At 38.3% G+C, this 9,940-nt stretch overlaps 1 long non-coding RNA gene across 1 annotated transcript; it reads left to right on the plus strand.

The window, feature by feature from the left end:
* Positions 1-6,097: 6,097 nt before the first annotated feature.
* LOC132611268 (uncharacterized) lies at positions 6,098-9,023 on the plus strand. Its single transcript, XR_009571524.1, has 3 exons — positions 6,098-6,274; positions 7,375-7,422; positions 8,504-9,023. It is a non-coding gene; the product is annotated as an uncharacterized LOC132611268 (long non-coding RNA).
* The last annotated feature ends 917 nt before the right edge of the window (positions 9,024-9,940 follow it).

Genomic DNA, 9,940 nt, shown 5'->3' on the forward strand with positions numbered 1-9,940 from the left:
ATTTTTTGGACTACTATAAATAGACCACATTCGACCCCAAATCATTAGTTCACCATTTTTGGACCTAGAAACTTCTAAAACTCTCTCAACAAGTCTTCTTATGATCTAAGACCAAAATCAAGGGCAAACCAAGTGATTCTAACATGAAGAATTACATGATCATCATTAGATTGTTCTTCCTCTTGTGGTGTGGAATTTGGAGACTTCTGGGAGGTGAAGGAATTTTGAACTTAGAGTGATCCTTGTGATTAAAGGTAAGATTATCACTCTATCTTCATGTTTATAGTATTATTTGGCATTTACATAACTTTTGGGAAGGAGAAATTTTGAAAGTAAGGTTTAAGTTATGCTAGAACTTGTTCCTAGCTATGCTTGAGTATGAATCGTTCTAGACTTGGTATGGTTGTGATGTTGTTGGCCTGGTTGGTGTAATTAAAGTTGTAATATGAAGTTGTTGGATTGTTAAGTGATTTTTGAAGATGGAAAGGGAACTAGTATAGGATTGAGGAAAACAAGCTACATGAATCTCATGCACATAAAATGTTCGACAAAATGTCTAAATGAGTTCTCTTATAAGTTATGAACCCATCATTGATACGAATACTTTGTTTACTGTAGATAATCATTCATAGAGTGTACGAGGACTCGTGGGATCTGTATACTAAGGAGACAAGGTATGTAGGGCTACCCCTTTCTTTTAAAAGGCATGAATCCTATGTTATGATCCCATATACATTATCCGTGTTACTCTTGTTCCTAGAAGTTCTAAAGAACCTATACTCTCAAGATTCTTGTGATATGATTGAGTTTACTATGAACCTCTTAATTCCATTCATGACAGTTAGTCTCGTCTTATGTTGTTATCCCCTCAAGCAAGGCAAGATAGTGATGATGCTCATGATGATGATCTTCATTCTAGAAAGGCTAAAGCTTAAAGTTCTCAATGTTTCCATGATATTATTGAGCTTGTGACATGTTTACTAATTTTATTCGTTATTGACGATCTCACCTTATGTTACTTGTTCCTTCGAGGTAAGATATAGCGGTGATGATTAGTCCATAATATAAATCGGAGGTTACCGATCTTATGTCACTCCGATAGAGTTGTACCTTTTAATTGGGCTCTCATGCATGTTTATTTTTATGTATGATTACACCGGGCCTAGTTGGCCGGGCAAACACCACTTCGGTGGGCGGCTTATGGATGATAGTTACACCGTGCCTAGTTGGCCGGGCAGTCACCACTAGTGGGCGACGTGCGATGATTACCTCGGACACGGGAGGCCCGGACGCGGGCTAGTGATGATATTATGTTATGTATGTATGAAAAATATTTTCTTAAAAGGCTAAGCATGCATGGTATTCGCCTTAATAGGTTATCTCTTTCTCTCATGTTTCCTTATTGCTTTATTACATTATTGTTCATGCCTTACATACTTAGTACATTGTTCGTAAATACGTCCTTCTTTTGTGGACGCTGCGTTCATGCCCGCAGGTAGACGGATCTGATCCCTAGGAGTTTTGTCAGCGAAGATTCAGGAGCACTCCACTACTTCGGAGTCGCAGTGGATTGGTACACTTCTTTTGTGTATATATTAGGCATGGCGGGGTCCTGTCCCGTCCTTTATGATTCTCAGTACTCCAGATAGAGGCTCGTAGACATGTGTGGGTAGTAGATGTTTTATGACTTCACTAGTGCATATTTTGTATATCATTTTTTGTAGCTTTGTGGGCTATATATATGAGGTGGAGTTGAACATTGTCTTATAATAAGTTTTACCTTGAGAATTATATTCATTCCGGATGTGTCAATTGAGAGTTCGATATATGGTCAATCGAGATAGCTTGGAAGAAGCATGCTAGGAGGTGCTCGACAGGCTGGCTCCGGGCATCCGTCATGGCCCTCCGGTTGGGTCGTGACACCTTCATTTCTCATCTTACAAAAAGTTAGACCAACATTCAAAGAACCTTTAAGATATCACAATATTCACTTAATTGTTTCCCAATGTGTCTTACCCGGATTAGACATGAATCGACTTATCACACTCATTGCTTGAGCAATATCAGGCCGAGTGCAAACCATAACATACATAATACTACCAACTGCACTAGAATAAGGAATTTTTGATATGTATTCCACCTCTTCCTTTGATTGCGGTGCCATCAAAGAAGAAAGTTTGAAATATTGTGCTAACGGTAAAGTAACGGATTTACATTTATTCATGCCAAACCTCTGAACTACCTTCTCAATATACTTTTTCAGTGAGAGGTGTACATCACCGTTTTCCCTATGAATCTCCATTCCAAGGATTTTCTTAGCTTCACCTAAATCTTTCAACTTAGCAGTTTATTCAAATCATTTATCTCTGTCATACTATTAGCAGCAATAAGCATATCATCAACATATAACAATAAATAAATATTTGAATTACCAGATACCGTCATGTGATACACACAGCTATCAAATGCACTTCTCGAGAAACCTTTAGTAATCATGAACACATCAAATCTCTTGTACCACTATCGTGGTGACTGTTTCAAACCATATAGAGATTTCTTCAATTGACAAACCTGGTTTTCTTTTCCTTCAATAAGGAAACCCTCAGACTAATTCATGAAGATCACCTCTTTAAGTTTACCATGTAAGAATGCAGTCTTGATATCAAGCTGATGAAGCTTCAAATCATAATGGGCAACCAAAGCTAGTAACAAACGAATTGAGCTATGCTTCACGACTGGTGAGAAAATCTCATTGTAGTCGATTCTCTCCTTCTGACAAAAGCCCTTAGCAACCAATTTCGCTTTGTAACTAGCATCTTCTACACCCGGAATGCCATCCTTTTTTCTGAAGATCCATTTGCAACCAACAATTATCTTCCCCTTTAGTAGACTCAGCAAATCCCATGTCTGGTTCTTGTGCAGAGACTCCATTTCTTTGGTCATGGCTAAACGCCATTAATCAACTTCACCACACATAGTAGCTTCTGTATAGCTTGAGGGTTACAGTTCCTTTATTTCTTCCTCGGCAGTAGCTAATGCATAGGCCACAAGATTAGCTTGCGAAGGCTGAGGATAATATTTGAATTAGGCTTCGAAGTTCATTTGTCCCTTCTAGTAGCTATACTGTATGGTTCACTTTCAGGTATTACTGTGCGAGATTTTTCATTTTATGACTCCACCCGAGTTAGTTGATCCTCCTGCTTGGTGAGTTTCACATTTTCCTCCACCGTTTCTGTTGTAAGAACTTTCTGTCCCGCCAACTCAATAGAAGTCTTTCCAGGATCAAGTATAAAGGCCTCATCAAAAGTAACATCTCTACTGATTACAAACTTAAGAGGATCTAAACTCCATATTCTATGTCATTTACCCCTTTGACATATCCCATAAATAAACCTTTTCGAGCTCTAAGTTCTAGTTTTCCATCACTTACATGATAATATGTGGGACATCCAAAGATTCTTAAGTACGAGTAATGAGACGGTTTACCCGACCATACCTCATTTAGAGTTTTGAAGTCAATCGCCTATGCTGGAGAATGATTAACAACATAACAAGCAATATTTATTGCTTCCGCCCAGAACTCCTTAGGCACCTTGGCATTAGAGAGCATACATCGTGCTTTCTCAAGAAGAGTGCGGTTCATCCTTTCAGCTACTCCATTATGTTGTGGTGTATGCCTAACACTTATATGTCTCAATACATCATGAATCTTGTAGAAATTGTCAAAATCTTCATTATAAAACTCCAAGCCATTATCTGTTCGAAGACACTTAATCTTTCTGTCACCCTGATTTTCAATTAATGTCTTTCAGTTTTTGAAATTCTCAAAGACATCACTTTTAACCTTTAAGAAGTATGCCCAAACCTTGCGTGAAAAATCATCAATGAAAGTAAGAAGATACCTCTTTCCACCCTTGGATGGACCCGATAATCTGAATGAATGTAGTCAAGTACCCCTTCGATTTTGTGCTTGCCTGTGCTAAAGCTGACCTGTTTCTGCTTTCCAAGGACACAATGTTCACAAAAATCAAGTGTTCTAATCGTCTCACCTTTAAAAGGTTTCGGTTGCTCAAAATTTCCAACCCTCTCTCGCTCATGTGATCTAATCTCATATGTCACATCTTAGCCTTGTCATCATCTAATAACTGTAAGGTTGCAACATTCGCAGTACCTAGAATGGTGCTGCCCATAAGTACATAAATACCACCCTCCAGTTTGGCCTTTAACATGAGCAGAGAACCCTTGGTCACCTTGCAAATTCCACCTTCACCTGCATGCTTATACCCGAGCTTATTAAGAGTACCAAGAGAGATCAGATTCCTTTTCATATCAGAAATATGTCGAACATTAGACAACGTTATTATGGTGCCGTCATGACACCGTATACGCGCTGAACCAATGCCTGTTATTTCATATACTTCATCGTTACCCATAAGTACAGTTCCATTCGTAGCTAGTAAACCAATATTTTCTGAAGCACATATGAAAGGCACAAATTGAATCTAAAATCCACTTGTGTGTCTGAATGTCATCTGTTAGCAGTTAGCACATAATCTTATCCAGATGTCTGTGCTACCTGAACCGTAGACGCAGTGGCTGTTGTTTTATCAATCTTCTTATTCGGGCGGTCCCTCTCAAAGTGACCCTTTTGATGACAACCTCAACATTCAGCATCCTCCCTACTCACCCTTTTCCTAGATTTTGACATAGCGGTCTCTGACCAGGACCAGGAAACAATTCGAATTTGGATCTTTATCACGCCCCGAATCATGGCCTGGGCGAAACACGGCACTCAGTGCCTTACTGCATGTGACCGAGCGAATCACATGGCTTGCTGAATCATTATGAGATGCATCATAAATGGAATAAGACATGAATGCATAGTGAGCCTTTTTAAAACATAGTAAGTCATAATATTAAGAGAAAAGACATGTTTTAACCCCTAAACTTGACACGAAAACTCACTTTAGCAACTAAACTTAACTTCTATTTATTTACCCCCCTTAACAACTTACGTTTCAATTGTTTTCCACCCTAAAAAAATAATACCACTCTCACAATGGGAGGTGTATTACACTCGCGCCACGTCATTGCCACGTCAATGCCACATCATTGCCACGTCGTTGCCACATCATTGCCATGTCAAAATTACCAACACATCATTTTTTGTTTTTCTTTTATTATTTTTTTCTTTCTCTTTCTTCTTCTTTCTCCTCATCCTCACCCTACTTTTATCAACCACCATGCCGCTGCTACCGCCACCGCCGCTGCCGCCCGCCACCACCACCGCCGCCGCAAAAATTGGACGAACTGCCGTTAAAAAAAAAACATCACCATCATCTTTAACCCACACCCACCACCACCACCATCATCTCCCCACCAAATTTCATCAAATTCCTTAAAAGAAAAAAAAATCACCACCACAATCTTTAACTCACATCCACAACCACCACCATTTCTAGCAAACCCATATCTTCCACCACCATTATTAGCAAACCCATTTTTTCTATAACTTCATTTTTTCTATAACTTTATTTTTGAAAGAAAATCAAAATACCCACATCCACAACCACCACCATTTCTAGCAAACCCATTTCTTCCACCACCATTATTAGTGTTATACCCCGTACATTTATACGACGAATTATCCGCAAGCAAATCGACTCAAGTTAAAGGCGAAATTATTTTCGAATACGAAATAGAAATCGTTAATTTTCAATTTTAATTAAAACATAAATTGTGTATAAATTTTATTGGTATAAAGATATTATTGGAGATTAGGGGTAAATTAACTATGATTAGATTATTAAGTGGGATTAAAATTTAAATCACTTCATTAATTAATTAAGCTTAAGGGGCCATGTGGGCCCCACCCGAATAAAAAAAAAGGAATCAAAATCTGGAAATTAACAAAACAAGGTGCAAAAGTGAGTCATCAAAAGGGGGAATACGTGTAGCAATATGGGATATATATATATATATATATATATATATATATATATATATATATATATATATATATATATATATATATATATATATTTAATTGGATGTAGTGCAAATGACCATTTTCAAGTCATTTGTTGGTAGACAAAGCTCAAGAGCAAGAAAAAAAAAAGTGCCATGGCTGCTCACGGCTAGATTGGGGTTTAAAAAAAAAAAAAATCAGTTTTGTTGCTTAGTAAAAATTCTAAGGAGAAGACAAGGAGATAGAGGTGGAGAAGCAAGAATAAGTATAAAGATTTAAGACACAAATTGGAGCCAAGTATCCAAGGTAAGAATTGGTTATTTCTTTTACATTTAGAATGAGTTGGATGCATTGTGAATATGTATAAAATGGTGCATGTTGGTATTGAATGTTGTTGTTGAAATTTAAAGTTAGCCGTGTGAAGGGCTTATGTGAAGTAATGTTTAAATTTCTTGTACATGTATTAAGGATGGTTTGAATGATGTAGTGTGTTTGAAAGGAATGAAAATTATGGAATTTTGTATGTGGTTGTGTTGAAGCCGTGTAGGAGTTGATTTAAGGAGTTAATGGACTGTTTTATGTGATACTTTAGTTGTTGATTGTTATGGACATTGTGGTGTATTGTTTGCATTTTAAATATGTGAGTTAAGATGTAAAAGAAATGATATATGTGGAAGTGGGAAAAACAGTCCAACCGTGGACTGTTTTATGTAAATGGATGGGCTAATTTAGTTTGAATGTTGATTGTTGTTGTCATGGGTTCTAAAATAAGAATGAAGACATCGATGGTTAAAAAGTGGAGTTGAAGTCGTTATGGGCTGTTGCAGGAGTTAGTATGTTATTAATATAGTCTCTTGCGGTTATATAGACAATGTTGCTAAACGTGTTATTGTTGTTTGGTTGGAGTTGGACAATTGCAAGTTATTGCGATTTTTGTAAACTTGATAGATAAGTGTTGATCACAAGAAATTGTAAATGGTAATGTTATGTTGTTGTTTTGGGCCGTGAGCAGGAGTTATTTTTGATCAAGCATGATAGTTAATTTTAAGTAGAATTATAGTTGTTGTTGTCCCAAACTATATGGCGAAAAGATTGGAAAGTTAAAGTTGGAATTGTGTTGATACGATCATATTGTCGCTTTTTATTGGATTGAAGGAATTGAAAGTATAAGTGTGCCCATGTATTGTTGCTGGTATTTCTGTGTCTACAGGAACACAATTGGAAATTTGGATAGGTGAACCTATAAGGGGAAGTGCTGCCGAATTTTCGCCAAAATGTTAGATAATAGAATACTTAAGTGAGAACATATATATAGACTGGAATGTAGGTCCTATAGAAGAATGAACTATAGAGTGGCGAACTAGAAAATATAGTTACTAACGATAACGTCACTTTTATATAAATAGGCGAAAAGAGCAACGAGGCAAAAGGGATTCACGGATAGTCGTCGACAGGTATGTAAAGCTATCCTTTTCTTTCTCTTGGCATGTCCTAGATGTACTAGGTTTGAAATTGAGCCTCGGGGGATATTCTGTTTATAGCAAACTAAATCTGAAAATGTCCCTTTTTCATTCAATAGAATTGAATCCTATAAGTACGTTTTGTTGAAAGAATTTGGTAAGTTTACACAAATTGCTTGGAAAGTTAGGAGATTGTTCGAAGATCTCCAGGGATGACTCTATAGACTTAATGTACGTAAATTGAGCCTATCACTTTAGTTGACCCGAGGTGGGCCCACTATGCTCGATTTCACTCTTATTGCATTTTAACCTATTTTGAGAAGTTTTAAAGGAAACGTCTTAACTACTCTTCCGACTACTAAATGACACTTGTTTAAGTTATTCTATTGAGTCTTATAAATTATTTTGGAATATGGAAATGATCCCAAGAAGACTATTATCACATACTCTATTTTTGTTATCCGAAATATACGCACCGTGACTATCGTGCGGTTTTATTAATGCAGTTGTTGTTCGGAATACTCCATCGAGTCCTTGTAAAATGTATTATGTCTCATATTGCATTAGTTTCTCACTACTCCACTCGTGGATGTCTCGATGTTTCCTTCACTGAGCCCGGGCCAGGATATGTTGTCAAGCGTATTCCTCTGCATTGTTCGCCGTGCCTCGATAGTGAGGGGGCAGGTATACGTGTACATGGGTTGTGGAGTATGCTGTGCCATGTACACTATTTTAATATGATATGATATGATCCGATATGGCCATTTGACATGACATGCTATGTTATGGGGCTATCCCCTATTCTGATCCTTATGTGTTGTGGCACCAGCGTCGGGAGGGTGACCACGTTCTGTCTACCGAGTCCCTTGGCGGGGGCCGGACATGATATGGCATATGTTTCTGTACACATTCCTTATGTATTGAAATATGCATTTGGTATTTTGGATTTTTGCATTCCTTTCTGTTCGTTCTGTTTCCGGTTATGATTTTGGTTTCTCTACTTCAGGCTTTACATATTCAGTACATATTTCGTACTGACCCCTTTCTTCGGGGGCTGCGTTTTCATGCCGCGCAGGTACATACGACAGGTTCGCTGATCCGCCCGCTTAGGATCTTGTTCTGCTATTCTGAGGCGCTCTCTTATCCGGAGCCTATATTTTTGGTACAGTCTCCTGCTATTGTATAAATGTACGTCACTCAGGGGTACGATGGGGCCCTGTCCCGTCATATGATTCTGTCGGTCTGTTTAGAGGTCTGTGGACATGTTTGTGGGTTGGGGGTCTTCCTGTATGAATGCGTGTATATGTTGTGTTTGGGCGATCCCATTCGCCGCGGCGGCCGGTCCGCATATGTTTAAATGTTGCTTTGTTGGCCCTGTGTGGCCTTTGTTGGTATTTTCTGTGCGCAGGGTATATTGGATAGTCCGTAAAACAAAGGAAACTCTGTCGAAATTTTTCTGGAAATTATCTAAATTTAAAATATAGTCTTGTCGGCTTCTGCTATATACTGGAATGCGGTTAATAAAATCTGAGATAGCATTTGATAGATGTGTCTGGGTGCCCAGATCGGGCACTAGTCACGGCCTACGGGGTTGGGTCGTGACAATTAGCAAACCCATTTCTTCCATAACTTTATTTTTGAAAGAAAATCAAAATACCCACATCCACAACCACCACCATTTCTAGCAAACCCATTTCTTCCATCACCATTATTAGCAAACCCATTTCTTCCATCACCATTATTAGCAAACCCATTTCTTGCATAACTTTATTTTTGAAAGAAAATCAAAATTAAAATCAAGAAACCAAAAAATGATGAAAATGAAAAGAAGAAGAAGCAGCTGGGGGGGGGGAGGTTGTGGCAGGGGCGGGGAGGGGGCTGTGGAGTGAAGTAAAAGAAGAAGAAGCAGCGGGGGGGGGGGGGGAGGGGCTGTGGCGGGGGCGGGACTGTGGCGGGGGGGGGGGGAGGGGGGGGGGGGGGGGGGCGAGGCTGTGGCGGGGGAAGGGGGGTGTGGAGTGGGAAGAAGATGGTGGGTGGGGTTGTGGAGTGGGAGGGGGATTGTGAAGAAGATGGTGATGATTTTTATTTTTATTTTATTTTTTAATTGTATAATGTTTATTTTATTTTTAATTGTATAACTTTTATTTTATTTTTAAATTTATAATAATATATATATATATATGAGCGGGTCCACTTTTTTTATTTTCACTCTCTTATTTTTTTTTGCCACGTCAGCATTTGGGGTGGGAAACAATTGAAACGTAAGTTGTTAAGGGGGGTAAATAAATAGAAGTTAAGTTTAGTTGCTAAAGTGAGATTTCGTGCCAAGTTCAGGGGTTAAAACATGTCTTTTCTCTAATATTAAATAAAAATACTTGTTAAATGCGGATAATATCATAAATGAGCCAAAATGGCTAACCGACTCTAAAGGTCTGACATAACATAACTGACTCTTCTAGTCTATGAAACCTCTTTCATGAGTTTGACTGAAAAACATACATTGCTAGAACAA

This window comes from Lycium barbarum, chromosome 9, assembly GCF_019175385.1.
Source record: "Lycium barbarum isolate Lr01 chromosome 9, ASM1917538v2, whole genome shotgun sequence".
Classification (NCBI taxonomy): domain Eukaryota; kingdom Viridiplantae; phylum Streptophyta; class Magnoliopsida; order Solanales; family Solanaceae; genus Lycium; species Lycium barbarum.